A 24,179-nucleotide genomic window follows, 5' to 3' on the forward strand; every position below is an offset into this window, starting at 1 on the left:
TAGATTAAATAGGACTATGGATTAAAGGATTTAATGTCAATGGCCATTCTAAGCTGAATGTGCCTGCTCTCGTCAGATCGCAGAAGTTACACAGCTTAAGGCCTTGCTAGTACCAGTGTGGGAGACTGTCTGGGAACCCGTGGTGCGGTTGAATTTTTATTGTGTCGTTTAGATTTTGTTTCACAATCGATTAAAAAGGACTATGGATTAAAGCATTTAATGTCAATGGCCATTCTAAGCTGAATGTGCCTGCTCTCGTTAGATCGCAGAAGTTACACAGCTTAACGCCTCGCTAGTACCAGTGTGGGAGACTGTCTGGGAATCCGTGGTGCGGTTGACTTTTTATTAAGTCGTTTAGATTTTGTTTCACAATAGATTAAATAGGACTATGGATTAAAGGATTTAATGTCAATGGCCATTCTAAGCTGAATGTGCCTGCTCTCGTCAGATCGCAGAAGTTACACAGCTTAAGGCCTCGCTAGTACCAGTGTGGGAGACTGTCTGGGAATCCGTGGTGCTGTTGACTTTTTATTAAGTCGTTTAGATTTTGTTTCACAATAGATTAAATAGGACTATGGATTAAAGCATTTAACGTCAATGGCCATTCTAAGCTGAATGTGCCTGCTCTCGTCAGATCGCAGAAGTTACACAGCTTAAGGACTCGCTAGTACCAGTGTGGGAGACTGTCTGGGAATCCGTGGTGCGGTTGACTTTTTATTATGTCGTTTAGATTTTGTTTCACAATCGATTAAAAAGGACTATGGATTAAAGCATTTAACGTCAATGGCCATTCTAAGCTGAATGTCCCTGCTCTCGTCAGATCGCAGAAGTTACACAGCTTAAGGCCTCGCTAGTACCAGTGTGGGAGACTGTCTGGGAATCCGTGGTGCGGTTGAATTTTTATTGTGTCGTTTAGATTTTGTTTCACAATCGATTAAAAAGGACTATGGATTAAATCCTTTAATGTCAATGGTCATTCTAAGCTGAATGTCCCTGCTCTTGTTAGATCGCAGAAGTTACACAGCTTAACGCCTCGCTAGTACCAGTGTGGGAGACTGTCTGGGAATCCGTGGTGCGGTTGCCTTTTTATTATGTCGTTTAGATTTTGTTTCACAATAGATTAAATAGGACTATGGATTAAGGCTTTTAATGTTAATGGCCATTCTAAGCTGAATGTGCCTGCTCTCGTCAGATCGCAGAAGTTACACAGCTTAAGGCCTCGCTAGTACCAGTGTGGGAGACTGTCTGGGAATCCGTGGTGCGGTTGACATTTTATTATGTCGTTTAGATTTTGTTTCACAATCGATTAAAAAGGACTATGGATTAAAGCATTTAATGTCAATGGCCATTCTAAGCTGAATGTGCCTGCTCTCGTTAGATCGCAGAAGTTACACAGCTTAACGCCTCGCTAGTACCAGTGTGGGAGACTGTCTGGGAATCCGTGTTGCGGTTGACTTTTTATTAAGTCGTTTAGATTTTGTTTCACAATAGATTAAATAGGACTATGGATTAAAGCATTTAACGTCAATGGCCATTCTAAGCTGAATGTGCCTGCTCTCGTCAGATCGCAGAAGTTACACAGCTTAAGGACTCGCTAGTACCAGTGTGGGAGCCTGTCTGGGAATCCGTGGTGCGGTTGACTTTTTATTATGTTGTTTAGATTTTGTTTCACAATAGATTAAATAGGACTATGGATTAAAGCTTTTAATGTCAATGGCCATTCTAAGCTGAATGTGCCTGCTCTCGTCAGATCGCAGAAGTTACACAGCTTAAGGCCTCGCTAGTACCAGTGTGGGAGACTGTCTGGGAATTCGTGGTGTGGTTGACTTTTTATTATGTCGTTTAGATTTTGTTTCACAATCGATTAAAAAGGACTATGGATTAAAGCATTTAATGACAATGGCCATTCTAAGCTGAATGTGCCTGCTCTCGTTAGATCGCAGAAGTTACACACCTTAACGCCTCGCTAGTACCAGTGTGGGAGACTGTCTGGGAATCCGTGGTGCTGTTGAATTTTTATTATGTCGTTTAGATTTTGTTTCACAATCGATTAAAAAGGACTATGGATTAAAGCATTTAATGTCAATGGCCATTCTAAGCTGAATGTCCCTGCTCTCGTCAGATCGCAGAAGTTACACAGCTTAAGGCCTTGCTAGTACCAGTGTGGGAGACTGTCTCGGAATCCGTGGTGTGGTTGTCTTTTTATTATGTTGTTTAGATTTTATTTCACAATAGATTAAATAGGACCATGGATTAAGGCTTTTAACGTCAATGGCCATTCTAAGCTGAATTTGCCTGCTCTCGTCAGATCGCAGAAGTTACACAGCTTAAGGCCTCGCTAGTACCAGTGTGGCAGACTGTCTGGGAATCCGTGGTGCGGTTGACTTTTTATTATGTCGTTTAGATTTTGTTTCACAATAGATTAAATAGGACTATGGATTAAAGCATTTAACGTCAATGGCAATTCTAATCTGAATGTGCCAGCTCTCATCAAATCGCAGAAGTTACACAGCTTAAGGCCTCGCTAGTACCAGTGTGGGAGACTGTCTGGGAATCCGTGGTGTGGTTGAATTTTTATTATGTCGTTTAGATTTTGTTTCACAATCGATTAAAAAGGACTATGGATTAAAGCGTTTAATGTCAATGGCCATTCTAAGCTGAATGTCCCTGCTCTCGTCAGATCGCAGAAGTTACACAGCTAAAGGCCTCGCTAGTACCAGTGTGGGAGACTGTCTGTGAATCCGTGGTGCGGTTGACTTTTTATTATGTCGTTTAGATTTTGTTTCACAATCGATTAAAAAGGACTATGGATTAAAGCATTTAATGTCAATGGCCATTCTAAGCTGAATGTGCCTGCTCTCGTCAGATCGCAGAAGTTACACAGCTTAAGGCCTCGCTAGTACCAGTGTGGGAGACTGTCTGGGAATCCGTGGTGCGGTTGACTTTTTATTATGTCGTTTAGATTTTGTTTCACAATCGATTAAAAAGGACTATGGATTAAAGCATTTAATGTCAATGGCCATTCTAAGCTGAATGTGCCTGCTCTCGTCAGATCGCAGAAGTTACACAGCTTAAGGCCTCGCTAGTACCAGTGTGGGAGACTGTCTGGGAATCCGTGGTGCGGTTGACTTTTTATTATGTCGTTTAGATTTTGTTTCACAATAGATTAAATAGGACTATGGATTAAAGCATTTAACGTCAATGGCCATTCTAAGCTGAATGTGCCTGCTCTCGTCAGAACGCAGAAGTTACACAGCTTAAGGCCTCGCTAGTACCAGTGTGGGAGACTGTCTGGGAATCCGTGGTGCGGTTGACTTTTTATTATGTCGTTTAGATTTTGTTTCACAATCGATTAAAAAGGACTATGGATTAAAGCATTTAATGTCAATGGCCATTCTAAGCTGAATGTGCCTGCTCTCGTCAGATCGCAGAAGTTACACAGCTTAAGGCCTCGCTAGTACCAGTGTGGGAGACTGTCTGGGAATCCGTGGTGCGGTTGAATTTTTATTATGTCGTTTAGATTTTGTTTCACAATCGATTAAAAAGGACTATGGATTAAAGCATTTAATGTCAATGGCAATTCTAAGCTGAATGTCCCTGCTCTCGTCAGATCGCAGAAATTACACAGCTTAAGGCCTCGCTAGTACCAGTGTGGGAGACTGTCTGGGAATCCGTGGTGCGGTTGACTTTTTACTATGTTGTTTAGATTTTGTTTCACAATAGATTAAATAGGACTATGGATTAAGGCTTTTAATGTCAATGGCCATTCTAAGCTGAATGTGCCTGCTCTCGTCAGATCGCAGAAGTTACACAGCTTAAGGCCTTGCTAGTACCAGTGTGGGAGACTGTCTGGGAATCCGTGGTGCGGTTGACTTTTTATTATGTCGTTTAGATTTTGTTTCACAATAGATTAAATAGGACTATGGATTAAAGGATTTAACGTCAATGGCCATTCTAAGCTGAATGTGCCTGCTCTCGTCAGATCGCAGACGTTACACAGCTTAAGTCCTCGCTAGTACCAGTGTGGGAGACTGTCTGGGAATCCGTGGTGCGGTTGAATTTTTATTATGTCGTTTAGATTTTGTTTCACAATCGATTAAAAAGGACTATGGAATAAAGCATTTAATGTCAATGGCCATTCTAAGCTGAATGTCCCTGCTCTCGTCAGATCGCAGAAGTTACACAGCTTAAGGCCTCGCTAGTACCAGTGTGGGAGACTGTCTGGGAATCCGTGGTGCGGTTGAATTTTTATTATGTCGTTTAGATTTTGTTTCACAATCGATTAAAAAGGACTATGGATTAAAGCATTTAATGTCAATGGCCATTCTAAGCTGAATGTCCCTGCTCTCGTCAGATCGCAGAAGTTACACAGCTTAAGGCCTCGCTAGTACCAGTGTGGGAGACTGTCTGTGAATCCGTGGTGCGGTTGACTTTTTACTATGTTGTTTAGATTTTGTTTCACAATAGATTAAATAGGACTATGGATTAAGGCTTTTAATGTTAATGGCCATTCTAAGCTGAATGTGCCTGCTCTCGTCAGATCGCAGAAGTTACACAGCTTAAGGCCTCGCTAGTACCAGTGTGGGAGACTGTCTGGGAATCTGTGGTGCGGTTGACTTTTTATTATGTCGTTTAGATTTTGTTTCACAATAGATTAAATAGGACTATGGATTAAAGGATTTAACGTCAATGGCCATTCTAAGCTGAATGTGCCTGCTCTCGTCAGATCGCAGACGTTACACAGTTTAAGTCCTCGCTAGTACCAGTGTGGGAGACTGTCTGGGAATCCGTAGTGTGGTTGACTTTTTATTATGTCGTTTAGATTTTGTTTCACAATCGATTAAAAAGGACTATGGATTAAAGCATTTAATGTCAATGGCCATTCTAAGCTCAATGTGCCTGCTCTCGTCAGATCGCAGAAGCTACACAGCTTAAGGCCTCGCTAGTACCAGTGTGGGAGACTGTCTGGGAATCCGTGGTGCGGTTGACTTTTTATTATGTCGTTTAGATTTTGTTTCACAATCGATTAAAAAGTACTATGGATTAAAGCATTTAATGTCGATGGCCATTCTAAGCTGAATGTGCCTGCTCTCGTCAGATCGCAGAAGTTACACAGCTTAAGGCCTCGCTAGTACCAGTGTGGGAGACTGTCTGGGAATCCGTGGTGTGGTTGACTTTTTATTATGTCGTTTAGATTTTGTTTCACAATAGATTAAATAGGACTATGGATTAAAGCATTTAACGTCAATGGCCATTCTAAGCTGAATGTGCCTGCTCTGGTCGGAACGCAGAAGTTACACAGCTTAAGGCCTCGCTAGTACTAGTGTGGGAGACTGTCTGGGAATCCGTAGTGTGGTTGACTTTTTATTATGTCGTTTAGATTTTGTTTCACAATCGATTAAAAAGGACTATGGATTAAAGCATTCAATGTCCATGGCCATTCTAAGCTCAATGTGCCTGCTCTCGTCAGATCGCAGAAGTTACACAGCTTAAGGCCTCGCTAGTACCAGTGTGGGAGACTGTCTGGGAATCCGTGGTGCGGTTGAATTTTTATTATGTCGTTTAGATTTTGTTTCACAATCGATTAAAAAGGACTATGGATTAAAGCATTTAATGTCAATGGCCATTCTAAGCTGAATGTCCCTGCTCTCGTCAGATCGCAGAAGTTACACAGCTTAAGGCCTCGCTAGTACCAGTGTGGGAGACTGTCTGTGAATCCGTGGTGCGGTTGACTTTTTACTATGTTGTTTAGATTTTGTTTCACAATAGATTAAATAGGACTATGGATTAAGGCTTTTAATGTTAATGGCCATTCTAAGCTGAATGTGCCTGCTCTCGTCAGATCGCAGAAGTTACACAGCTTAAGGCCTCGCTAGTACCAGTGTGGGAGACTGTCTGGGAATCTGTGGTGCGGTTGACTTTTTATTATGTCGTTTAGATTTTGTTTCACAATAGATTAAATAGGACTATGGATTAAAGGATTTAACGTCAATGGCCATTCTAAGCTGAATGTGCCTGCTCTCGTCAGATCGCAGACGTTATACAGTTTAAGTCCTCGCTAGTACCAGTGTGGGAGACTGTCTGGGAATCCGTAGTGTGGTTGACTTTTTATTATGTCGTTTAGATTTTGTTTCACAATCGATTAAAAAGGACTATGGATTAAAGCATTTAATGTCAATGGCCATTCTAAGCTCAATGTGCCTGCTCTCGTCAGATCGCAGAAGCTACACAGCTTAAGGCCTCGCTAGTACCAGTGTGGGAGACTGTCTGGGAATCCGTGGTGCGGTTGACTTTTTATTATGTCGTTTAGATTTTGTTTCACAATCGATTAAAAAGTACTATGGATTAAAGCATTTAATGTCGATGGCCATTCTAAGCTGAATGTGCCTGCTCTCGTCAGATCGCAGAAGTTACACAGCTTAAGGCCTCGCTAGTACCAGTGTGGGAGACTGTCTGGGAATCCGTGGTGTGGTTGACTTTTTATTATGTCGTTTAGATTTTGTTTCACAATAGATTAAATAGGACTATGGATTAAAGCATTTAACGTCAATGGCCATTCTAAGCTGAATGTGCCTGCTCTGGTCGGAACGCAGAAGTTACACAGCTTAAGGCCTCGCTAGTACTAGTGTGGGAGACTGTCTGGGAATCCGTAGTGTGGTTGACTTTTTATTATGTCGTTTAGATTTTGTTTCACAATCGATTAAAAAGGACTATGGATTAAAGCATTCAATGTCCATGGCCATTCTAAGCTCAATGTGCCTGCTCTCGTCAGATCGCAGAAGTTACACAGCTTAAGGCCTCGCTAGTACCAGTGTGGGAGACTGTCTGGGAATCCGTGGTGCGGTTGACTTTTTATTATGGCGTTTAGATTTTGTTTCACAATCGATTAAAAAGGACTATGGATTAAAGCATTTAATGTCAATGGCAATTCTAAGCTGAATGTGCCTGCTCTCGTTAGATCACAGAAGTTACACAGCTTAAGTCCTCGCTAGTACCAGTGTGGGAGACTGTCTTGGAATCCGTGGTGCGGTTGACTTTTTATTATGTCGTTTAGATTTTGTTTCACAATCGATTAAATAGGACTATGGATTAAAGCATTTAACGTCAATGGCCATTCTAAGCTGAATGTGCATTCTCTCGTCAGATCGCAGAAGTTACACAGCTTAAGGCCTCGCTAGTACCAGTGTGGGAGACTGTCTGGGAATCCGTGGTGCGGTTGCATTTTTATTATGTCGTTTAGATTTTGTTTCACAATCGATTAAAAAGGACTATGGATTAAAGCGTTTAATGTCAATGGCCATTCTAAGCTGAATGTCCCTGCTCTCGTCAGATCGCAGAAGTTACACAGCTTAAGGCCTCGCTAGTACCAGTGTGGGAGACTGTCTGGGAATCCGTGGTGCGGTTGACTATTTATTATGTTGTTTAGATTTTGTTTCACAATAGATTAAATAGGACTATGGATTAAGGCTTTTAATGTCAATGGCCATTCTAAGCTGAATGTGCCTGCTCTCGTCAGATCGCAGAAGTTACACAGCTTAAGGTCTCGCTAGTACCAGTGTGGGAGACTGTCTGGGAATCCGTGGTGCGGTTGACTTTTTATTATGTCGTTTAGATTTTGTTTCACAATCGATTAAATAGGACTATGGATTAAAGCATTTAACGTCAATGGCAATTCTAAGCTGAATGTGCATGCTCTCGTCAGATCGCAGAAGTTACACAGCTTAAGGCCTCGCTAGTACCAGTGTTGGAGACTGTCTGGGAATCCGTGGTGCGGTTGAATATTTATTATGTCGTTTAGATTTTGTTTCACAATCGATTAAAAAGGACTATGGATTAAAGCATTTAATGTCAATGGCCATTCTAAGCTGAATGTCCCTGCTCTCGTCAGATCGCAGAAGTTACACAGCTTAAGGCCTCGCTAATACCAGTGTGGGAGACTGTCTGTGAATCTGTGGTGCGGTTGACTTTTTATTATGTCGTTTAGATTTTGTTTCACAATCGATTAAAAAGTACTATGGATTAAAGCATTTAACGTCAATGGCCATTCTAAGCTGAATGTGCCTCCTCTCGTCAGATCGCAGAAGTTACACAGCTTAAGGCCTCGCTAGTACCAGTGTGGGAGACTGTCTGGGAATCCGTGGTGCGGTTGAATTTTTATTATGTCGTTTAGATTTTGTTTCACAATCGATTAAAAAGGACTATGGATTAAAGCATTTAATGTCAATGGCCATTCTAAGCTGAATGTCCCTGCTCTCGTCGGATCGCAGAAGTTACACAGCTTAAGGCCTCGCTAGTACCAGTGTGGGAGACTGTCTGGGAATCCATGGTGCGGTTGACTTTTTATTATGTCGTTTAGATTTTGTTTCACAATCAATTAAAAAGGACTATGGATTAAAGCATTTAATGTCAATGGCCATTCTAAGCTGTATGTGCCTGCTCTCGTCAGATCGCAGAAGTTACACAGCTTAAGGCCTCGCTAGTACCAGTGTGGGAGACTGTCTGGGAATCCGTGGTGCGGTTGACTTTTTATTAAGTCGTTTAGATTTTGTTTCACAATAGATTAAATAGGACTATGGATTAAAGCATTTAACGTCAATGGCCATTCTAAGCTGAATGTGCCTGCTCTCGTCAGATCGCAGAAGTTACACAGCTTAAGGCCTCGCTAGTACCAGTGTGGGAGACTGTCTGGGAATCCGTGGTGCGGTTGACTTTTTATTATGTCGTTTAGATTTTGTTTCACAATCGATTAAAAAGGACTATGGATTAAAGCATTTAATGTCAATGGCCATTCTAAGCTGAATGTCCCTGCTCTTGTCAGATCGCAGAAGTTACACAGCTTAAGGCCTCGCTAGTACCAGTGTGGGAGACTGTCTGGGAATCCGTGGTGCGGTTGACTTTTTATTATGTCGTTTAGATTTTGTTTCACAATCGATTAAAAAGTACTATGGATTAAAGCATTTAATGTCAATGGCCATTCTAAGCTGAATGTGCCTGCTCTCGTCAGATCGCAGAAGTTACACAGCTTAAGGCCTCGCTAGTACCAGTGTGGGAGACTGTCTGGGAATCCGTGGTGTGGTTGACTTTTTATTATGTCGTTTAGATTTTGTTTCACAATAGATTAAATAGGACTATGGATTAAAGCATTTAACGTCAATGGCCATTCTAAGCTGAATGTGCCTGCTCTGGTCAGAACGCAGAATTTACACAGCTTAAGGCCTCTCTAGTACCAGTGTGGGAGACTGTCTGGGAATCCGTGGTGCGGTTGACTTTTTATTATGTTGTTTAGATTTTGTTTCACAATAGATTAAATAGGACTATGGATTAAGGCTTTTAATGTCAATGGCCATTCTAAGCTGAATGTGCCTGCTCTCGTCAGATCGCAGAAGTTACGCAGCTTAAGCCCTCGCTAGTACCAGTGTGGGAGACTGTCTGGGAATTCGTGGTGCGGTTGACTTTTTATTATGTTGTTTCGATTTTGTTTCACAATAGATTAAATAGGACTATGGATTAAGGCTTTTAATGTTAATGGCCATTCTAAGCTGAATGTGCCTGCTCTCGTCAGATCGCAGAAGATACACAGCTTAAGGCCTCGCTAGTACCAGTGTGGGAGACTGTCTGGGAATCCGTAGTGCGGTTGACTTTTTATTATGTCGTTTAGATTTTGTTTCACAATCGATTAAAAAGGACTATGGATTAAAGCATTTAATGTCAATGGCCATTCTAAGCTGAATGTGCCTGCTCTCGTTAGATCGCAGAAGTTACACAGCTTAACGCCTCGCTAGTACTAGTGTGGGAGACTGTCTGGGAATCCGTGGTGCGGTTGACTTTTTATTATGTCGTTTAGATTTTGTTTCACAATAGATTAAATAGGACTATGGATTAAAGGATTTAATGTCAATGGCCATTCTAAGCTGAATGTGCCTGCTCTCGTCAGATCGCAGAAGTTACACAGCTTAAGGCCTCGCTAGTACCAGTGTGGGAGACTGTCTGGGAATCCGTGGTGTGGTTGACTTTTGATTATGTCGTTTAGATTTTGTTTCACAATAGATTAAATAGGACTATGGATTAAAGCATTTAACGTCAATGGCCATTCTAAGCTGAATGTGCCTGCTCTGGTCAGAACGCAGAAGTTACACAGCTTAAGGCCTCGCTAGTACCAGTGTGGGAGACTGTCTGGGAATTCGTGGTGCGGTTGACTTTTTATTATGTTGTTTCGATTTTGTTTCACAATAGATTAAATAGGACTATGGATTAAGGCTTTTAATGTTAATGGCCATTCTAAGCTGAATGTGCCTGCTCTCGTCAGATCGCAGAAGATACACAGCTTAACGCCTCGCTAGTACCAGTGTGGGAGACTGTCTGGGAATCCGTGGTGCGGTTGACTTTTTATTATGTCGTTTAGATTTTGTTTCACAATAGATTAAATAGGACTATGGATTAAAGGATTTAATGTCAATGGCCATTCTAAGCTGAATGTGCCTGCTCTCGTCAGATCGCAGAAGTTACACAGCTTTAGGCCTCGCTAGTACCAGTGTGGGAGACTGTCTGGGAATCCATGGTACGTTGACTTTTTATTATGTCGTTTAGATTTTGTTTCACAATCGATTAAAAAGGACTATGGATTAAAGCATTTAATGTCAATGGCCATTCTAAGCTGAATGTGCCTGCTCTCGTCAGCTCGCAGAAGTTACACAGCTTAAGGCCTCGCTAGTACCAGTGTGGGAGACTGTCTGGGAATCCGTGGTGCGGTTGACTTTTTATTAAGTCGTTTAGATTTTGTTTCACAATAGATTAAATAAGACTATGGATTAAAGCATTTAACGTCAATGGCCATTCTAAGCTGAATGTGCCTGCTCTCGTCAGATCGCAGAAGTTACACAGCTTAAGGACTCGCTAGTACCAGTGTGGGAGACTGTCTGGGAATCCGTGGTGCGGTTGACTTTTTATTATGTCGTTTAGATTTTGTTTCACAATCGATTAAAAAGGACTATGAATTAAAGCATTTAATGTCAATGGCCATTCTAAGCTGAATGTCCCTGCTCTCGTCAGATCGCAGAAGTTACACAGCTTAAGGCCTCGCTAGTACCAGTGTGGGAGACTGTCTGGGAATCCGTGGTGCGGTTGACTTTTTATTATGTCGTTTAGATTTTGTTTCACAATCGATTAAAAAGTACTATTGATTAAAGCGTTTAATGTCAATGGCCATTCTAAGCTGAATGTGCCTGCTCTCGTCAGATCGCAGAAGTTACACAGCTTAAGGCCTCGCTAGTACCAGTGTGGGAGACTGTCTGGGAATCCGTGGTGTGGTTGACTTTTGATTATGTCGTTTAGATTTTGTTTCACAATAGATTAAATAGGACTATGGATTAAAGCATTTAACGTCAATGGCCATTCTAAGCTGAATGTGCCTGCTCTGGTCAGAACGCAGAAGTTACACAGCTTAAGGCCTCGCTAGTACCAGTGTGGGAGACTGTCTGGGAATCCGTGGTGCGGTTGAATTTTTATTGTGTCGTTTAGATTTTGTTTCACAATCGATTAAAAAGGACTATGGATTAAAGCCTTTAATGTCAATGGCCATTCTAAGCTGAATGTCCCTGCTCTTGTTAGATCACAGAAGTTACACAGCTTAACGCCTCGCTAGTACCAGTGTGGGAGACTGTCTGGGAATCCGTGGTGCGGTTGACTTTTTATTATGTCGTTTAGATTTTGTTTCACAATCGATTAAAAAGGACTATGGATTAAAGCATTTAATGTCAATGGCCATTCTAAGCTGAATGTGCCTGCTCTCGTCAGAACGCAGAAGTTACACAGCTTAAGGCCTCGCTAGTACCAGCGTTGGAGACTGTCTGGGAATCCGTGGTGCGGTTGAATTTTTATTATGTCGTTTAGATTTTGTTTCACAATCGATTAAAAAGGACTATGGATTAAAGCATTTAATGTCAATGGCCATTCTAAGCTGAATGTGCCTGCTCTCGTTAGATCGCAGAAGTTACACAGCTTAACGCCTCGCTAGTACCAGTGTGGGAGACTGTCTGGGAATCCGTGGTGCGGTTGACTTTTTATTATGTCGTTTAGATTTTGTTTCACAATCGATTAAAAAGGACTATGGATTAAAGCATTTAATGTCAATGGCCATTCTAAGCTGAATGTGCCTGCTCTCATTAGATCGCAGAAGTTACACAGCTTAACGCCTCGCTAGTACCAGTGTGGGAGACTGTCTGGGAATCCGTGGTGCGGTTGACTTTTTATTATGTCGTTTAGATTTTGTTTCACAATAGATTAAATAGGACTATGGATTAAAAGATTTAATGTCAATGGCCATTCTAAGCTGAATGTGCCTGCTCTCGTCAGATCGCAGAAGTTACACAGCTTTAGGCCTCGCTAGTACCAGTGTGGGAGACCGTCTGGGAATCCATGGTACGTTGACTTTTTATTATGTCGTTTAGATTTTGTTTCACAATCGATTAAAAAGGACTATGGATTAAAGCATTTAATGTCAATGGCCATTCTAAGCTGAATGTGCCTGCAATCGTCAGCTCGCAGAAGTTACACAGCTTAAGGCCTCGCTAGTACCAGTGTGGGAGACTGTCTGGGAATCCGTGGTGCGGTTGACTTTTTATTAAGTCGTTTAGATTTTGTTTCACAATAGATTAAATAAGACTATGGATTAAAGCATTTAACGTCAATGGCCATTCTAAGCTGAATGTGCCTGCTCTCGTCAGATCGCAGAAGTTACACAGCTTAAGGACTCGCTAGTACCAGTGTGGGAGACTGTCTGGGAATCCGTGGTGCGGTTGACTTTTTATTATGTCGTTTAGATTTTGTTTCACAATCGATTAAAAAGGACTATGAATTAAAGCATTTAATGTCAATGGCCATTCTCAGCTGAATGTCCCTGCTCTCGTCAGATCGCAGAAGTTACACAGCTTAAGGCCTCGCTAGTACCAGTGTGGGAGACTGTCTGGGAATCCGTGGTGCGGTTGACTTTTTATTATGTCGTTTAGATTTTGTTTCACAATAGATTAAATAGGACTATGGATTAAAGCATTTAACGTCAATGGCCATTCTAAGCTGAATGTGCCTGCTCTGGTCAGAACGCAGAAGTTACACAGTTTAAGGCCTCGCTAGTACCAGTGTGGGAGACTGTCTGGGAATCCGTGGTGCGGTTGAATTTTTATTGTGTCGTTTAGATTTTGTTTCACAATCGATTAAAAAGGACTATGGATTAAAGCCTTTAATGTCAATGGCCATTCTAAGCTGAATGTCCCTGCTCTTGTTAGATCACAGAAGTTACACAGCTTAACGCCTCGCTAGTACCAGTGTGGGAGACTGTCTGGGAATCCGTGGTGCGGTTGACTTCTTATTATGTCGTTTAGATTTTGTTTCACAATCGATTAAAAAGGACTATGGATTAAAGCATTTAATGTCAATGGCCATTCTAAGCTGAATGTCCCTGCTCTCGTCAGATCGCAGAAGTTACACAGCTTAAGGCCTCGCTAGTACCAGTGTGGGAGACTGTCTGGGAATCCGTGGTGCGGTTGACTTTTTATTATGTCGTTTAGATTTTGTTTCACAATAGATTAAATAGGACTTTGGATTAAAGCATTTAATGTCAATGGTCATTCTAAGCTGAATGTGCCTGCTCTCGTCAGAACGCAGAAGTTACACAGCTTAAGGCCTCGCTAGTACCAGCGTTGGAGACTGTCTGGGAATCCGTGGTGCGGTTGAATTTTTATTATGTCGTTTAGATTTTGTTTCACAATCGATTAAAAAGGACTATGGATTAAAGCATTTAATGTCAATGGCCATTCTAAGCTGAATGTCCCTGCTCTCGTCAGATCGCAGAAGTTGCACAGCTTAAGGCCTCGCTAGTACCAGTGTGGGAGACTGTCTGGGAATCCGTGGTGCGGTTGACTTTTTATTATGTTGTTTAGATTTTGTTTCACAATAGATTAAATAGGACTATGGATTAAGGCTTTTAGTGTCAATGGCCATTCTAAGCTGAATGTGCCTGCTCTCGTCAGATTGCAGAAGTTACACAGCTTAAGGCCTCGCTAGTACCAGTGTGGGAGACTGTCTGGGAATTCGTGGTGTGGTTGACTTTTTATTATGTCGTTTAGATTTTGTTTCACAATCGATTAAAAAGGACTATGGATTAAAGCATTTAATGACAATGGCCGTTCTAAGCTGAATGTGCCTGCTCTCGTTAGATCGCAGAAGTTACACACCTTAACGCCTCGCTAGTACCAGTGTGGGAGACTGTCTGGGAATCCGTGGTGCGGTTGACTTTTTATTATGTCGTTTAGATTTTGTTTCACAATCGTTTAAAAAGGACTATGGATTAAAGCATTTAATGTCAATGGCCATTCTAAGCTGAATGTGCCTGCTCTCGTCAGATCGCAGAAGTTACACAGCTTAAGGCCTCGCTAGTACCAGTGTGGGAGACTGTCTGGGAATCCGTGGTGCTGTTGAATTTTTATTATGTCGTTTAGATTTTGTTTCACAATCGATTAAAAAGGACTATGGATTAAAGCATTTAATGTCAATGGCCATTCTAAGCTGAATGTCCCTGCTCTCGTCAGATCGCAGAAGTTACATAGCTTAAGGCCTTGCTAGTACCAGTGTGGGAGACTGTCTGGGAATCCGTGGTGTGGTTGACTTTTTATTATGTTGTTTAGATTTTATTTCACAATAGATTAAATAGGACTATGGATTAAGGCTTTTAATGTCAATGGCCATTCTAAACTGAATGTACCTGCTCTCGTCATATCGCAGAAGTTACACAGCTTAAGGCCTCGCTAGTACCAGTGTGGCAGACTGTCTGGGAATCCGTGGTGCGGTTGACTTTTTATTATGTCGTTTAGATTTTTGTTTCACAATAGATTAAATAGGACTATGGATTAAAGCATTTACTGTCAATGGCCATTCTAAGCTGAATGTGCATGCTCTCGTTAGATCACAGAAGTTACACAGCTTAACGCCTCGCTAGTACCAGTGTGGGAGACTGTCTGGGAATCCGTGGTGCGGTTGACTTTTTATTATGTCGTTTAGATTTTGTTTCACAATAGATTAAATAGGACTATGGATTAAAGCATTTAACGTCAATGGCAATTCTAAGCTGAATGTGCCAGCTCTCGTCAAATCGCAGAAGTTACACAGCTTAAGGCCTCGCTAGTACCACTGTGGGAGACTGTCTGGGAATCCGTGGTGTGGTTGAATTTTTATTATGTCGTTTAGATTTTGTTTCACAATCGATTAAAAAGGACTATGGATTAAAGCGTTTAATGTCAATGGCCATTCTAAGCTGAATGTCCCTGCTCTCGTCAGATCGCAGAAGTTACACAGCTTAAGGCCTCGCTAGTACCAGTGTGGGAGACTGTCTGTGAATCCGTGGTTCGGTTGACTTTTTATTATGTCGTTTAGATTTTGTTTCACAATCGATTAAAAAGGACTATGGATTAAAGCATTTAATGTCAATGGCCATTCTAAGCTGAATGTGCCTGCTCTCGTCAGATCGCAGAAGTTACACAGCTTAAGGCCTCGCTAGTACCAGTGTGGGAGACTGTCTGGGAATCCGTGGTGCGGTTGACTTTTTATTATGTCGTTTAGATTTTGTTTCACAATCGATTAAAAAGGACTATGGATTAAAGCATTTAATGTCAATGGCCATTCTAAGCTGAATGTGCCTGCTCTCGTCAGATCGCAGAAGTTACACAGCTTAAGGCCTCGCTAGTACCAGTGTGGGAGACTGTCTGGGAATCCGTGGTGCGGTTGACTTTTTATTATGTCGTTTAGATTTTGTTTCACAATAGATTAAATAGGACTATGGATTAAAGCATTTAACGTCAATGGCCATTCTAAGCTGAATGTGCCTGCTCTCGTCAGAACGCAGAAGTTACACAGCTTAAGGCCTCGCTAGTACCAGTGTGGGAGACTGTCTGGGAATCCGTGGTGCGGTTGACTTTTTATTATGTCGTTTAGATTTTGTTTCACAATCGATTAAAAAGGACTATGGATTAAAGCATTTAATGTCAATGGCCATTCTAAGCTGAATGTGCCTGCTCTCGTCAGATCGCAGAAGTTACACAGCTTAAGGCCTCGCTAGTACCAGTGTGGGAGACTGTCTGGGAATCCGTGGTGCGGCTGACTTTTTATTATGTCGTTTAGATTTTGTTTCACAATAGATTAAATAGGACTATGGATTAAAGCATTTAACGTCAATGGCCATTCTAAGCTGAATGTGCCTGCTCTCGTCAGAACGCAGAAGTTACACAGCTTAAGGCCTCGCTAGTACCAGTGTGGGAGACTGTCTGGGAATCCGTGGTGCGGTTGAATTTTTATTATGTCGTTTAGATTTTGTTTCACAATCGATTAAAAAGGACTATGGATTAAAGCATTTAATGTCAATGGCCATTCTAAGCTGAATGTCCCTGCTCTCGTCAGATCGCAGAAGTTACACAGCTTAAGGCCTCGCTAGTACCAGTGTGGGAGACTGTCAGGGAATCCGTGGTGTGGTTGTCTTTTTACTATGTTGTTTAGATTTTGTTTCACAATAGATTAAATAGGACTATGGATTAAGGCTTTTAATGTCAATGGCCATTCTATGCTGAATGTGCCTGCTCTCGTCAGATCGCAGAAGTTACACAGCTTAAGGCCTCGCTAGTACCAGTGTGGGAGACTGTCTGGGAATCCGTGGTGCGGTTGACTTTTTATTATGTCGTTTAGATTTTGTTTCACAATCGATTAAAAAGGACTATGGATTAAAGCATTTAATGTCAATGGCCATTTTAAGCTGAATGTGCCTCCTCTCGTCAGATCGCAGAAGTTACACAGCTTAAGCCCTCGCTAGTACCAGTGTGGGAGACTGTCTGGGAATCCGTGGTGCGGTTGAATTTTTATTATGTCGTTTAGATTTTGTTTCACAATCGATTAAAAAGGACTATGGAATAAAGCATTTAATGTCAATGGCCATTCTAAGCTGAATGTCCCTGCTCTCGTCAGATCGCAGAAGTTACACAGCTTAAGGCCTCGCTAGTACCAGTGTGGGAGACTGTCTGGGAATCCTAGGTGCATTTGAATTTTTATTATGTCGTTTAGATTTTGTTTCACAATCGATTAAAAAGGACTATGGATTAAAGCATTTAATGTCAATGGCCATTCTAAGCTGAATGTCCCTGCTCTCGTCAGATCGCAGAAGTTACACAGCTTAAGGCCTCGCTAGTACCAGTGTGGGAGACTGTCTGGGAATCCGTGGTGCGGTTGACTTTTTATTATGTCGTTTAGATTTTGTTTCACAATCGATTAAATAGGACTATGGATTAAAGCATTTAACGTCAATGGCAATTCTAAGCTGAATGTGCATGCTCTCGTCAGATCGCAGAAGTTACACAGCTTAAGGCCTCGCTAGTACCAGTGTTGGAGACTGTCTGGGAATCCGTGGTGCGGTTGAATATTTATTATGTCGTTTAGATTTTGTTTCACAATCGATTAAAAAGGACTATGGATTAAAGCGTTTAATGTCAATGGCCATTCTAAGCTGAATGTCCCTGCTCTCATCAGATCGCAGAAGTTACACAGCTTAAGGCCTCGCTAATACCAGTGTGGGAGACTGTCTGTGAATCCGTGGTGCGGTTGACTTTTTATTATGTCGTTTAGATTTTGTTTCACAATCGATTAAAAAGTACTATGGATTAAAGCATTTAACGTCAATGGCCATTCTAAGCTGAATGTGCCTCCTCTCGTCAGATCGCAGAAGTTACACAGCTTAAGGCCTCGCTAGTACCAGTGTGGGAGACTGTCTGGGAATCCGTGGTGCAGTTGACTTTTTATTATGTCGTTTAGATTTTGTTTCACAATCGATTAAAAAGGACTATGGATTAAAGCATTTAATGTCAATGGCCATTCTAAGCTGAATGTGCCTGCTCTCGTTAGATCGCAGAAGTTACACAGCTTAACGCCTCGCTAGTACCAGTGTGGGAGACTGTCTGGGAATCCGTGGTGCGGTTGACTTTTTATTATGTCGTTTAGATTTTGTTTCACAATAGATTAAATAGGACTATGGATTAAAGGATTTAACGTCAATGGCCATTCTAAGCTGAATGTGCCTGCTCTCGTCAGATCGCAGAAGTTACACAGCTTAAGTCCTCGCTAGTACCAGTGTGGGAGACTGTCTGGGAATCCGTGGTGCGGTTGAATTTTTATTATGTCGTTTAGATTTTGTTTCACAATCGATTAAAAAGGACTATGGATTAAAGCTTTTAATGTCAATGGCCATTCTAAGCTGAATGTCCCTGCTCTCGTCGGATCGCAGAAGTTACACAGCTTAAGGCCTCGCTAGTACCAGTGTGGGAGACTGTCTGGGAATCCGTGGTGCTGTTGAATTTTTATTATGTCGTTTAGATTTTGTTTCACAATCGATTAAAAAGGACTATGGATTAAAGCATTTAATGTCAATGGCCATTCTAAGCTGAATGTCCCTGCTCTCGTCAGATCGCAGAAGTTACATAGCTTAAGCCCTTGCTAGTACCAGTGTGGGAGACTGTCTGGGAATCCGTGGTGTGGTTGACTTTTTATTATGTTGTTTAGATTTTATTTCACAATAGATTAAATAGGACTATGGATTAAGGCTTTTAATGTCAATGGCCATTCTAAACTGAATGTACCTGCTCTCGTCATATCGCAGAAGTTACACAGCTTAAGGCCTCGCTAGTACCAGTGTGGCAGACTGTCTGGGAATCCGTGGTGCGGTTGACTTTTTATTATGTCGTTTAGATTTTGTTTCACAATAGATTAAATAGGACTATGGATTAAAGCATTTACTGTCAATGGCCATTCTAAGCTGAATGTGCATGCTCTCGTTAGATCACAGAAGTTACACAGCTTAACGCCTCGCTAGTACCAGTGTGGGAGACTGTCTGGGAATCCGTGGTGCGGTTGACTTTTTATTATGTCGTTTAGATTTTGTTTCACAATAGATTAAATAGGACTATGGATTAAAGCATTTAACGTCAATGGCAATTCTAAGCTGAATGTGCCAGCTCTCGTCAGATCGCAGAAGTTACACAGCTTAAGGCCTCGCTAGTACCAGTGTGGGAGACTGTCTGTGAATCCGTGGTTCGGTTGACTTTTTATTATGTCGTTTAGATTTTGTTTCACAATCGATTAAAAGGGACTATGGATTAAAGCATTTAATGTCAATGGCCATTCTAAGCTGAATGTGCCTGCTCTCGTCAGATCGCAGAAGTTACACAGCTTAAGGCCTCGCTAGTACCAGTGTGGGAGACTGTCTGGGAATCCGTGGTGCGGTTGACTTTTTATTATGTCGTTTAGATTTTGTTTCACAATCGATTAAAAAGGACTATGGATTAAAGCATTTAATGTCAATGGCCATTCTAAGCTGAATGTGCCTGCTCTCGTCAGATCGCAGAAGTTACACAGCTTAAGGCCTCGCTAGTACCAGTGTGGGAGACTGTCTGGGAATCCGTGGTGCGGCTGACTTTTTATTATGTCGTTTAGATTTTGTTTCACAATAGATTAAATAGGACTATGGATTAAAGCATTTAACGTCAATGGCCATTCTAAGCTGAATGTGCCTGCTCTCGTCAGAACGCAGAAGTTACACAGCTTAAGGCCTCGCTAGTACCAGTGTGGGAGACTGTCTGGGAATCCGTGGTGCGGTTGAATTTTTATTATGTCGTTTAGATTTTGTTTCACAATCGATTAAAAAGGACTATGGATTAAAGCATTTAATGTCAATGGCCATTCTAAGCTGAATGTCCCTGCTCTCGTCAGATCGCAGAAGTTACACAGCTTAAGGCCTCGCTAGTACCAGTGTGGGAGACTGTCAGGGAATCCGTGGTGTGGTTGTCTTTTTACTATGTTGTTTAGATTTTGTTTCACAATAGATTAAATAGGACTATGGATTAAGGCTTTTAATGTCAATGGCCATTCTATGCTGAATGTGCCTGCTCTCGTCAGATCGCAGAAGTTACACAGCTTAAGGCCTCGCTAGTACCAGTGTGGGAGACTGTCTGGGAATCCGTGGTGCGGTTGACTTTTTATTATGTCGTTTAGATTTTGTTTCACAATCGATTAAAAAGGACTATGGATTAAAGCATTTAATGTCAATGGCCATTTTAAGCTGAATGTGCCTCCTCTCGTCAGATCGCAGAAGTTACACAGCTTAAGCCCTCGCTAGTACCAGTGTGGGAGACTGTCTGGGAATCCGTGGTGCGGTTGACTTTTTATTATGTTGTTTAGATTTTGTTTCACAATAGATTAAATAGGACTATGGATTAAGGCTTTTAATGTTAATGGCCATTCTAAGCTGAATGTGCCTGCTCTCGTCAGATCGCAGAAGTTACACAGCTTAAGGCCTCGCTAGTACCAGTGTGGGAGACTGTCTGGGAATCCGTGGTGCGGTTGACTTTTTATTATGTCGTTTAGATTTTGTTTCACAATAGATTAAATAGGACTATGGATTAAAGGATTTAACGTCAATGGCCATTCTAAGCTGAATGTGCCTGCTCTCGTCAGATCGCAGACGTTACACAGCTTAAGTCCTCGCTAGTACCAGTGTGGGAGACTGTCTGGGAATCCGTGGTGCGGTTGAATTTTTATTATGTCGTTTAGATTTTGTTTCACAATCGATTAAAAAGGACTATGGAATAAAGCATTTAATGTCAATGGCCATTCTAAGCTGAATGTCCCTGCTCTCGTCAGATCGCAGAAGTTACACAGCTTAAGGCCTCGCTAGTACCAGTGTGGGAGACTGTCTGGGAATCCTAGGTGCATTTGAATTTTTATTATGTCGTTTAGATTTTGTTTCACAATCGATTAAAAAGGACTATGGATTAAAGCATTTAATGTCAATGGCCATTCTAAGCTGAATGTCCCTGCTCTCGTCAGATCGCAGAAGTTACACAGCTTAAGGCCTCGCTAGTACCAGTGTGGGAGACTGTCTGGGAATCCGTGGTGCGGTTGACTTTTTATTATGTCGTTTAGATTTTGTTTCACAATCGATTAAATAGGACTATGGATTAAAGCATTTAACGTCAATGGCAATTCTAAGCTGAATGTGCATGCTCTCGTCAGTTCGCAGAAGTTACACAGCTTAAGGCCTCGCTAGTACCAGTGTTGGAGACTGTCTGGGAATCCGTGGTGCGGTTGAATATTTATTATGTCGTTTAGATTTTGTTTCACAATCGATTAAAAAGGACTATGGATTAAAGCGTTTAATGTCAATGGCCATTCTAAGCTGAATGTCCCTGCTCTCATCAGATCGCAGAAGTTACACAGCTTAAGGCCTCGCTAATACCAGTGTGGGAGACTGTCTGTGAATCCGTGGTGCGGTTGACTTTTTATTATGTCGTTTAGATTTTGTTTCACAATCGATTAAAAAGTACTATGGATTAAAGCATTTAACGTCAATGGCCATTCTAAGCTGAATGTGCCTCCTCTCGTCAGATCGCAGAAGTTACACAGCTTAAGGCCTCGCTAGTACCAGTGTGGGAGACTGTCTGGGAATCCGTGGTGCAGTTGACTTTTTATTATGTCGTTTAGATTTTGTTTCACAATCGATTAAAAAGGACTATGGATTAAAGCATTTAATGTCAATGGCCATTCTAAGCTGAATGTGCCTGCTCTCGTTAGATCGCAGAAGTTACACAGCTTAACGCCTCGCTAGTACCAGTGTGGGAGACTGTCTGGGAATCCGTGGTGCGGTTGACTTTTTATTATGTCGTTTAGATTTTGTTTCACAATAGATTAAATAGGACTATGGATTAAAGGATTTAACGTCAATGGCCATTCTAAGCTGAATGTGCCTGCTCTCGTCAGATCGCAGAAGTTACACAGCTTAAGTCCTCGCTAGTACCAGTGTGGGAGACTGTCTGGGAATCCGTGGTGCGGTTGAATTTTTATTATGTCGTTTAGATTTTGTTTCACAATCGATTAAAAAGGACTATGGATTAAAGCTTTTAATGTCAATGGCCATTCTAAGCTGAATGTCCCTGCTCTCGTCGGATCGCAGAAGTTACACAGCTTAAGGCCTCGCTAGTACCAGTGTGGGAGACTGTCTGGGAATCCGTGGTGCGGTTGACTTTTTATTATGTCGTTTAGATTTTGTTTCACAATCGATTAAAAAGGACTATGGATTAAAGCATTTAATGTCAATGGCCATTCTAAGCTGAATGTGCCTGCTCTCGTTAGATCGCAGAAATTACACAGCTTAACGCCTCGCTAGTACCAGTGTGGGAGACTGTCTGGGAATCCGTGGTGCGGTTGACTTTTTATTATGTCGTTTAGATTTTGTTTCACAATAGATTAAATAGGACTATGGATTAAAGGATTTAATGTCAATGGCCATTCTAAGCTGAATGTGCCTGCTCTCGTCAGATCGCAGAAGTTACACAGCTTAAGGCCTCGCTAGTACCAGTGTGGGAGACTGTCTGGGAATCCGTGGTGCGGTTGAATTTTTATTGTGTCGTTTAGATTTTGTTTCACAATCGATTAAAAAGGACTATGGATTAAAGCCTTTAATGTCAATTGCCATTCTAAGCTGAATGTCCTTGCTCTTGTTAGATTGCAGAAGTTACACAGCTTAACGCCTCGCTAGTACCAGTGTGGGAGACTGTCTGGGAATCCATGGTGCGGTTGACTTTTTATTATGTCGTTTAGATTTTGTTTCACAATAGATTAAATAGGACTATGGATTAAAGCATTTAATGTCAATGGCCATTCTAAGCTGAATGTGCCTGCTCTCGTCAGATCGCAGAAGTTACACAGCTTAAGGCCTCGCTAGTACCAGTGTGGGAGACTGTCTGGGAATCCATGGTGCGGTTGACTTTTTATTATGTCGTTTAGATTTTGTTTCACAATAGATTAAATAGGACTATGGATTAAAGCATTTAACGTCAATGGCCATTCTAAGCTGAATGTGCCTGCTCTCGTCAGAACGCAGAAGTTACACAGCTTAAGGCCTCGCTAGTACCAGTGTGGGAGACTGTCTGGGAATCCGTGGTGCGGTTGAATTTTTATTATGTCGTTTAGATTTTGTTTCACAATCGATTAAAAAGGACTATGGATTAAAGCATTTAATGTCAATGGCCATTCTTAGCTGAAGGTCCCTGCTCTCGTCAGATCGCAGAAGTTACACAGCTTAAGGCCTCGCTAGTACCAGTGTGGGAGACTGTCTGGGAATCCGTGGTGCGGTTGACTTTTTATTATGTAGTTTAGATTTTGTTTCACAATCGATTAAAAAGGACTATGGATTAAGGCTTTTAATGTTAATGGCCATTCTAAGCTGAATGTGCCTGCTCTCGTCAGATCGCAGAAGTTACACAGCTTAAGGACTCGCTAGTACCAGTGAGGGAGACTGTCTGGGAATCCGTGGTGCGGTTGACTTTTTATTATGTCGTTTAGATTTTGTTTCACAATCGATTAAAAAGGACTATGGATTAAGGCTTTTAATGTTAATGGCCATTCTAAGCTGAATGTGCCTGCTCTCGTCAGAACGCAGAAGTTACACAGCTTAAGGCCTCGCTAGTACCAGTGTGGGAGACTGTCTGGGAATCCGTGGTGCGGTTGAATTTTTATTATGTCGTTTAGATTTTGTTTCACAATCGATTAAAAAGGACTATGGATTAAAGCATTTAATGTCAATGCCCATTCTAAGCTGAAGGTCCCTGCTCTCGTCAGATCGCAGAAGTTACACAGCTTAAGGCCTCGCTAGTACCAGTGTGGGAGACTGTCTGGGAATCCGTGGTGCGGTTGACTTTTTATTATGTAGTTTAGATTTTGTTTCACAATCGATTAAAAAGGACTATGGATTAAGGCTTTTAATGTTAATGGCCATTCTAAGCTGAATGTGCCTGCTCTCGTCAGATCGCAGAAGTTACACAGCTTAAGGACTCGCTAGTACCAGTGAGGGAGACTGTCTGGGAATCCGTGGTGCGGTTGACTTTTTATTATGTCGTTTAGATTTTGTTTCACAATCGATTAAAAAGGACTATGGATTAAAGCATTTAATGTCAATGGCCATTCTAAGCTGAATGTCCCTGCTCTCGTCAGATCGCAGAAGTTACACAGCTTAAGGCCTCGCTAGTACCAGTCTGGGAGACTGTCTGGGAATCCGTGGTGCGGTTGACTTTTTATTATGTCGTTTAGATTTTGTTTCACAA

General features: G+C 41.7%; 104 pseudogenes; all 104 read left to right on the forward strand.

The window, feature by feature from the left end:
• The first annotated feature begins 35 nt into the window (after nucleotides 1–35).
• On the forward strand, nucleotides 36–154 carry LOC142734026 (5S ribosomal RNA; annotated as a pseudogene).
• Nucleotides 155–221: 67 nt separating this feature from the next.
• On the forward strand, nucleotides 222–340 carry LOC142734127 (5S ribosomal RNA; annotated as a pseudogene).
• A 67-nt stretch (nucleotides 341–407) lies between these two features.
• Nucleotides 408–526, forward strand: LOC142733614 (5S ribosomal RNA; annotated as a pseudogene).
• Nucleotides 527–593: 67 nt separating this feature from the next.
• On the forward strand, nucleotides 594–712 carry LOC142734018 (5S ribosomal RNA; annotated as a pseudogene).
• Nucleotides 713–779: 67 nt separating this feature from the next.
• On the forward strand, nucleotides 780–898 carry LOC142733943 (5S ribosomal RNA; annotated as a pseudogene).
• A 253-nt stretch (nucleotides 899–1,151) lies between these two features.
• On the forward strand, nucleotides 1,152–1,270 carry LOC142733787 (5S ribosomal RNA; annotated as a pseudogene).
• A 253-nt stretch (nucleotides 1,271–1,523) lies between these two features.
• Nucleotides 1,524–1,642, forward strand: LOC142734197 (5S ribosomal RNA; annotated as a pseudogene).
• Nucleotides 1,643–1,709: 67 nt separating this feature from the next.
• On the forward strand, nucleotides 1,710–1,828 carry LOC142733750 (5S ribosomal RNA; annotated as a pseudogene).
• Nucleotides 1,829–2,081: 253 nt separating this feature from the next.
• On the forward strand, nucleotides 2,082–2,200 carry LOC142733662 (5S ribosomal RNA; annotated as a pseudogene).
• A 67-nt stretch (nucleotides 2,201–2,267) lies between these two features.
• LOC142734038 (5S ribosomal RNA) lies at nucleotides 2,268–2,386 on the forward strand (annotated as a pseudogene).
• Nucleotides 2,387–2,639: 253 nt separating this feature from the next.
• Nucleotides 2,640–2,758, forward strand: LOC142734035 (5S ribosomal RNA; annotated as a pseudogene).
• Nucleotides 2,759–2,825: 67 nt separating this feature from the next.
• On the forward strand, nucleotides 2,826–2,944 carry LOC142733894 (5S ribosomal RNA; annotated as a pseudogene).
• Nucleotides 2,945–3,011: 67 nt separating this feature from the next.
• On the forward strand, nucleotides 3,012–3,130 carry LOC142733907 (5S ribosomal RNA; annotated as a pseudogene).
• Nucleotides 3,131–3,197: 67 nt separating this feature from the next.
• Nucleotides 3,198–3,316, forward strand: LOC142733698 (5S ribosomal RNA; annotated as a pseudogene).
• A 67-nt stretch (nucleotides 3,317–3,383) lies between these two features.
• LOC142733876 (5S ribosomal RNA) lies at nucleotides 3,384–3,502 on the forward strand (annotated as a pseudogene).
• Nucleotides 3,503–3,569: 67 nt separating this feature from the next.
• On the forward strand, nucleotides 3,570–3,688 carry LOC142733830 (5S ribosomal RNA; annotated as a pseudogene).
• Nucleotides 3,689–3,755: 67 nt separating this feature from the next.
• On the forward strand, nucleotides 3,756–3,874 carry LOC142733763 (5S ribosomal RNA; annotated as a pseudogene).
• A 67-nt stretch (nucleotides 3,875–3,941) lies between these two features.
• Nucleotides 3,942–4,060, forward strand: LOC142733648 (5S ribosomal RNA; annotated as a pseudogene).
• Nucleotides 4,061–4,127: 67 nt separating this feature from the next.
• Nucleotides 4,128–4,246, forward strand: LOC142733946 (5S ribosomal RNA; annotated as a pseudogene).
• Nucleotides 4,247–4,313: 67 nt separating this feature from the next.
• LOC142733935 (5S ribosomal RNA) lies at nucleotides 4,314–4,432 on the forward strand (annotated as a pseudogene).
• A 67-nt stretch (nucleotides 4,433–4,499) lies between these two features.
• LOC142733843 (5S ribosomal RNA) lies at nucleotides 4,500–4,618 on the forward strand (annotated as a pseudogene).
• A 253-nt stretch (nucleotides 4,619–4,871) lies between these two features.
• Nucleotides 4,872–4,990, forward strand: LOC142733954 (5S ribosomal RNA; annotated as a pseudogene).
• A 67-nt stretch (nucleotides 4,991–5,057) lies between these two features.
• On the forward strand, nucleotides 5,058–5,176 carry LOC142733854 (5S ribosomal RNA; annotated as a pseudogene).
• A 67-nt stretch (nucleotides 5,177–5,243) lies between these two features.
• On the forward strand, nucleotides 5,244–5,362 carry LOC142733686 (5S ribosomal RNA; annotated as a pseudogene).
• Nucleotides 5,363–5,429: 67 nt separating this feature from the next.
• Nucleotides 5,430–5,548, forward strand: LOC142733664 (5S ribosomal RNA; annotated as a pseudogene).
• Nucleotides 5,549–5,615: 67 nt separating this feature from the next.
• Nucleotides 5,616–5,734, forward strand: LOC142733936 (5S ribosomal RNA; annotated as a pseudogene).
• Nucleotides 5,735–5,801: 67 nt separating this feature from the next.
• LOC142733845 (5S ribosomal RNA) lies at nucleotides 5,802–5,920 on the forward strand (annotated as a pseudogene).
• Nucleotides 5,921–6,173: 253 nt separating this feature from the next.
• Nucleotides 6,174–6,292, forward strand: LOC142733956 (5S ribosomal RNA; annotated as a pseudogene).
• Nucleotides 6,293–6,359: 67 nt separating this feature from the next.
• LOC142733856 (5S ribosomal RNA) lies at nucleotides 6,360–6,478 on the forward strand (annotated as a pseudogene).
• Nucleotides 6,479–6,545: 67 nt separating this feature from the next.
• Nucleotides 6,546–6,664, forward strand: LOC142733687 (5S ribosomal RNA; annotated as a pseudogene).
• Nucleotides 6,665–6,731: 67 nt separating this feature from the next.
• LOC142734105 (5S ribosomal RNA) lies at nucleotides 6,732–6,850 on the forward strand (annotated as a pseudogene).
• Nucleotides 6,851–7,289: 439 nt separating this feature from the next.
• Nucleotides 7,290–7,408, forward strand: LOC142733740 (5S ribosomal RNA; annotated as a pseudogene).
• A 67-nt stretch (nucleotides 7,409–7,475) lies between these two features.
• LOC142733838 (5S ribosomal RNA) lies at nucleotides 7,476–7,594 on the forward strand (annotated as a pseudogene).
• A 253-nt stretch (nucleotides 7,595–7,847) lies between these two features.
• LOC142733647 (5S ribosomal RNA) lies at nucleotides 7,848–7,966 on the forward strand (annotated as a pseudogene).
• Nucleotides 7,967–8,033: 67 nt separating this feature from the next.
• Nucleotides 8,034–8,152, forward strand: LOC142733668 (5S ribosomal RNA; annotated as a pseudogene).
• Nucleotides 8,153–8,219: 67 nt separating this feature from the next.
• On the forward strand, nucleotides 8,220–8,338 carry LOC142734135 (5S ribosomal RNA; annotated as a pseudogene).
• Nucleotides 8,339–8,405: 67 nt separating this feature from the next.
• On the forward strand, nucleotides 8,406–8,524 carry LOC142733714 (5S ribosomal RNA; annotated as a pseudogene).
• A 67-nt stretch (nucleotides 8,525–8,591) lies between these two features.
• LOC142733670 (5S ribosomal RNA) lies at nucleotides 8,592–8,710 on the forward strand (annotated as a pseudogene).
• A 67-nt stretch (nucleotides 8,711–8,777) lies between these two features.
• LOC142733967 (5S ribosomal RNA) lies at nucleotides 8,778–8,896 on the forward strand (annotated as a pseudogene).
• A 67-nt stretch (nucleotides 8,897–8,963) lies between these two features.
• Nucleotides 8,964–9,082, forward strand: LOC142733773 (5S ribosomal RNA; annotated as a pseudogene).
• Nucleotides 9,083–9,149: 67 nt separating this feature from the next.
• Nucleotides 9,150–9,268, forward strand: LOC142734181 (5S ribosomal RNA; annotated as a pseudogene).
• A 67-nt stretch (nucleotides 9,269–9,335) lies between these two features.
• On the forward strand, nucleotides 9,336–9,454 carry LOC142733793 (5S ribosomal RNA; annotated as a pseudogene).
• Nucleotides 9,455–9,521: 67 nt separating this feature from the next.
• On the forward strand, nucleotides 9,522–9,640 carry LOC142734212 (5S ribosomal RNA; annotated as a pseudogene).
• Nucleotides 9,641–9,707: 67 nt separating this feature from the next.
• Nucleotides 9,708–9,826, forward strand: LOC142734064 (5S ribosomal RNA; annotated as a pseudogene).
• Nucleotides 9,827–9,893: 67 nt separating this feature from the next.
• LOC142733774 (5S ribosomal RNA) lies at nucleotides 9,894–10,012 on the forward strand (annotated as a pseudogene).
• A 67-nt stretch (nucleotides 10,013–10,079) lies between these two features.
• Nucleotides 10,080–10,198, forward strand: LOC142733823 (5S ribosomal RNA; annotated as a pseudogene).
• A 67-nt stretch (nucleotides 10,199–10,265) lies between these two features.
• Nucleotides 10,266–10,384, forward strand: LOC142733680 (5S ribosomal RNA; annotated as a pseudogene).
• Nucleotides 10,385–10,451: 67 nt separating this feature from the next.
• LOC142733654 (5S ribosomal RNA) lies at nucleotides 10,452–10,569 on the forward strand (annotated as a pseudogene).
• Nucleotides 10,570–10,636: 67 nt separating this feature from the next.
• On the forward strand, nucleotides 10,637–10,755 carry LOC142733889 (5S ribosomal RNA; annotated as a pseudogene).
• Nucleotides 10,756–10,822: 67 nt separating this feature from the next.
• LOC142734019 (5S ribosomal RNA) lies at nucleotides 10,823–10,941 on the forward strand (annotated as a pseudogene).
• Nucleotides 10,942–11,008: 67 nt separating this feature from the next.
• On the forward strand, nucleotides 11,009–11,127 carry LOC142733741 (5S ribosomal RNA; annotated as a pseudogene).
• A 67-nt stretch (nucleotides 11,128–11,194) lies between these two features.
• Nucleotides 11,195–11,313, forward strand: LOC142733775 (5S ribosomal RNA; annotated as a pseudogene).
• A 67-nt stretch (nucleotides 11,314–11,380) lies between these two features.
• LOC142734103 (5S ribosomal RNA) lies at nucleotides 11,381–11,499 on the forward strand (annotated as a pseudogene).
• Nucleotides 11,500–11,752: 253 nt separating this feature from the next.
• On the forward strand, nucleotides 11,753–11,871 carry LOC142733938 (5S ribosomal RNA; annotated as a pseudogene).
• A 67-nt stretch (nucleotides 11,872–11,938) lies between these two features.
• On the forward strand, nucleotides 11,939–12,057 carry LOC142734129 (5S ribosomal RNA; annotated as a pseudogene).
• Nucleotides 12,058–12,124: 67 nt separating this feature from the next.
• On the forward strand, nucleotides 12,125–12,243 carry LOC142734009 (5S ribosomal RNA; annotated as a pseudogene).
• Nucleotides 12,244–12,310: 67 nt separating this feature from the next.
• On the forward strand, nucleotides 12,311–12,428 carry LOC142734142 (5S ribosomal RNA; annotated as a pseudogene).
• Nucleotides 12,429–12,495: 67 nt separating this feature from the next.
• Nucleotides 12,496–12,614, forward strand: LOC142733674 (5S ribosomal RNA; annotated as a pseudogene).
• A 67-nt stretch (nucleotides 12,615–12,681) lies between these two features.
• On the forward strand, nucleotides 12,682–12,800 carry LOC142734020 (5S ribosomal RNA; annotated as a pseudogene).
• A 67-nt stretch (nucleotides 12,801–12,867) lies between these two features.
• On the forward strand, nucleotides 12,868–12,986 carry LOC142733818 (5S ribosomal RNA; annotated as a pseudogene).
• Nucleotides 12,987–13,053: 67 nt separating this feature from the next.
• LOC142734201 (5S ribosomal RNA) lies at nucleotides 13,054–13,172 on the forward strand (annotated as a pseudogene).
• Nucleotides 13,173–13,425: 253 nt separating this feature from the next.
• Nucleotides 13,426–13,544, forward strand: LOC142733742 (5S ribosomal RNA; annotated as a pseudogene).
• A 67-nt stretch (nucleotides 13,545–13,611) lies between these two features.
• On the forward strand, nucleotides 13,612–13,730 carry LOC142733989 (5S ribosomal RNA; annotated as a pseudogene).
• A 67-nt stretch (nucleotides 13,731–13,797) lies between these two features.
• LOC142734027 (5S ribosomal RNA) lies at nucleotides 13,798–13,916 on the forward strand (annotated as a pseudogene).
• Nucleotides 13,917–13,983: 67 nt separating this feature from the next.
• LOC142733964 (5S ribosomal RNA) lies at nucleotides 13,984–14,102 on the forward strand (annotated as a pseudogene).
• Nucleotides 14,103–14,355: 253 nt separating this feature from the next.
• On the forward strand, nucleotides 14,356–14,474 carry LOC142733821 (5S ribosomal RNA; annotated as a pseudogene).
• Nucleotides 14,475–14,541: 67 nt separating this feature from the next.
• On the forward strand, nucleotides 14,542–14,660 carry LOC142734166 (5S ribosomal RNA; annotated as a pseudogene).
• Nucleotides 14,661–15,286: 626 nt separating this feature from the next.
• Nucleotides 15,287–15,405, forward strand: LOC142734223 (5S ribosomal RNA; annotated as a pseudogene).
• A 67-nt stretch (nucleotides 15,406–15,472) lies between these two features.
• On the forward strand, nucleotides 15,473–15,591 carry LOC142733683 (5S ribosomal RNA; annotated as a pseudogene).
• Nucleotides 15,592–15,658: 67 nt separating this feature from the next.
• Nucleotides 15,659–15,777, forward strand: LOC142733688 (5S ribosomal RNA; annotated as a pseudogene).
• Nucleotides 15,778–15,844: 67 nt separating this feature from the next.
• On the forward strand, nucleotides 15,845–15,963 carry LOC142733710 (5S ribosomal RNA; annotated as a pseudogene).
• Nucleotides 15,964–16,030: 67 nt separating this feature from the next.
• Nucleotides 16,031–16,149, forward strand: LOC142733909 (5S ribosomal RNA; annotated as a pseudogene).
• A 67-nt stretch (nucleotides 16,150–16,216) lies between these two features.
• LOC142733780 (5S ribosomal RNA) lies at nucleotides 16,217–16,335 on the forward strand (annotated as a pseudogene).
• A 67-nt stretch (nucleotides 16,336–16,402) lies between these two features.
• Nucleotides 16,403–16,521, forward strand: LOC142734157 (5S ribosomal RNA; annotated as a pseudogene).
• A 67-nt stretch (nucleotides 16,522–16,588) lies between these two features.
• On the forward strand, nucleotides 16,589–16,707 carry LOC142733828 (5S ribosomal RNA; annotated as a pseudogene).
• Nucleotides 16,708–17,146: 439 nt separating this feature from the next.
• Nucleotides 17,147–17,265, forward strand: LOC142733743 (5S ribosomal RNA; annotated as a pseudogene).
• Nucleotides 17,266–17,518: 253 nt separating this feature from the next.
• On the forward strand, nucleotides 17,519–17,637 carry LOC142734136 (5S ribosomal RNA; annotated as a pseudogene).
• Nucleotides 17,638–17,704: 67 nt separating this feature from the next.
• On the forward strand, nucleotides 17,705–17,823 carry LOC142734144 (5S ribosomal RNA; annotated as a pseudogene).
• Nucleotides 17,824–17,890: 67 nt separating this feature from the next.
• LOC142734114 (5S ribosomal RNA) lies at nucleotides 17,891–18,009 on the forward strand (annotated as a pseudogene).
• Nucleotides 18,010–18,076: 67 nt separating this feature from the next.
• On the forward strand, nucleotides 18,077–18,195 carry LOC142734138 (5S ribosomal RNA; annotated as a pseudogene).
• A 67-nt stretch (nucleotides 18,196–18,262) lies between these two features.
• Nucleotides 18,263–18,381, forward strand: LOC142733805 (5S ribosomal RNA; annotated as a pseudogene).
• An 811-nt stretch (nucleotides 18,382–19,192) lies between these two features.
• On the forward strand, nucleotides 19,193–19,311 carry LOC142733690 (5S ribosomal RNA; annotated as a pseudogene).
• Nucleotides 19,312–19,378: 67 nt separating this feature from the next.
• Nucleotides 19,379–19,497, forward strand: LOC142733908 (5S ribosomal RNA; annotated as a pseudogene).
• A 67-nt stretch (nucleotides 19,498–19,564) lies between these two features.
• On the forward strand, nucleotides 19,565–19,683 carry LOC142733779 (5S ribosomal RNA; annotated as a pseudogene).
• A 67-nt stretch (nucleotides 19,684–19,750) lies between these two features.
• Nucleotides 19,751–19,869, forward strand: LOC142734158 (5S ribosomal RNA; annotated as a pseudogene).
• A 67-nt stretch (nucleotides 19,870–19,936) lies between these two features.
• On the forward strand, nucleotides 19,937–20,055 carry LOC142733829 (5S ribosomal RNA; annotated as a pseudogene).
• A 253-nt stretch (nucleotides 20,056–20,308) lies between these two features.
• On the forward strand, nucleotides 20,309–20,427 carry LOC142733755 (5S ribosomal RNA; annotated as a pseudogene).
• A 67-nt stretch (nucleotides 20,428–20,494) lies between these two features.
• LOC142733649 (5S ribosomal RNA) lies at nucleotides 20,495–20,613 on the forward strand (annotated as a pseudogene).
• Nucleotides 20,614–20,866: 253 nt separating this feature from the next.
• On the forward strand, nucleotides 20,867–20,985 carry LOC142733744 (5S ribosomal RNA; annotated as a pseudogene).
• A 253-nt stretch (nucleotides 20,986–21,238) lies between these two features.
• LOC142734137 (5S ribosomal RNA) lies at nucleotides 21,239–21,357 on the forward strand (annotated as a pseudogene).
• Nucleotides 21,358–21,424: 67 nt separating this feature from the next.
• Nucleotides 21,425–21,543, forward strand: LOC142734145 (5S ribosomal RNA; annotated as a pseudogene).
• A 67-nt stretch (nucleotides 21,544–21,610) lies between these two features.
• On the forward strand, nucleotides 21,611–21,729 carry LOC142734130 (5S ribosomal RNA; annotated as a pseudogene).
• A 67-nt stretch (nucleotides 21,730–21,796) lies between these two features.
• Nucleotides 21,797–21,915, forward strand: LOC142734139 (5S ribosomal RNA; annotated as a pseudogene).
• A 67-nt stretch (nucleotides 21,916–21,982) lies between these two features.
• LOC142733824 (5S ribosomal RNA) lies at nucleotides 21,983–22,101 on the forward strand (annotated as a pseudogene).
• Nucleotides 22,102–22,168: 67 nt separating this feature from the next.
• Nucleotides 22,169–22,287, forward strand: LOC142734090 (5S ribosomal RNA; annotated as a pseudogene).
• Nucleotides 22,288–22,354: 67 nt separating this feature from the next.
• LOC142733862 (5S ribosomal RNA) lies at nucleotides 22,355–22,473 on the forward strand (annotated as a pseudogene).
• Nucleotides 22,474–22,726: 253 nt separating this feature from the next.
• LOC142733924 (5S ribosomal RNA) lies at nucleotides 22,727–22,845 on the forward strand (annotated as a pseudogene).
• A 67-nt stretch (nucleotides 22,846–22,912) lies between these two features.
• On the forward strand, nucleotides 22,913–23,031 carry LOC142733781 (5S ribosomal RNA; annotated as a pseudogene).
• Nucleotides 23,032–23,098: 67 nt separating this feature from the next.
• On the forward strand, nucleotides 23,099–23,217 carry LOC142733859 (5S ribosomal RNA; annotated as a pseudogene).
• A 67-nt stretch (nucleotides 23,218–23,284) lies between these two features.
• LOC142733665 (5S ribosomal RNA) lies at nucleotides 23,285–23,403 on the forward strand (annotated as a pseudogene).
• Nucleotides 23,404–23,470: 67 nt separating this feature from the next.
• On the forward strand, nucleotides 23,471–23,589 carry LOC142733912 (5S ribosomal RNA; annotated as a pseudogene).
• A 67-nt stretch (nucleotides 23,590–23,656) lies between these two features.
• On the forward strand, nucleotides 23,657–23,775 carry LOC142734149 (5S ribosomal RNA; annotated as a pseudogene).
• A 67-nt stretch (nucleotides 23,776–23,842) lies between these two features.
• On the forward strand, nucleotides 23,843–23,961 carry LOC142733666 (5S ribosomal RNA; annotated as a pseudogene).
• Nucleotides 23,962–24,028: 67 nt separating this feature from the next.
• Nucleotides 24,029–24,147, forward strand: LOC142733790 (5S ribosomal RNA; annotated as a pseudogene).
• Nucleotides 24,148–24,179: the final 32 nt, after the last annotated feature.

The sequence above is a fragment of the Rhinoderma darwinii genome, unplaced genomic scaffold (genome assembly GCF_050947455.1).
Source record: "Rhinoderma darwinii isolate aRhiDar2 unplaced genomic scaffold, aRhiDar2.hap1 Scaffold_967, whole genome shotgun sequence".
In the NCBI taxonomy this organism is placed as follows: domain Eukaryota; kingdom Metazoa; phylum Chordata; class Amphibia; order Anura; family Rhinodermatidae; genus Rhinoderma; species Rhinoderma darwinii.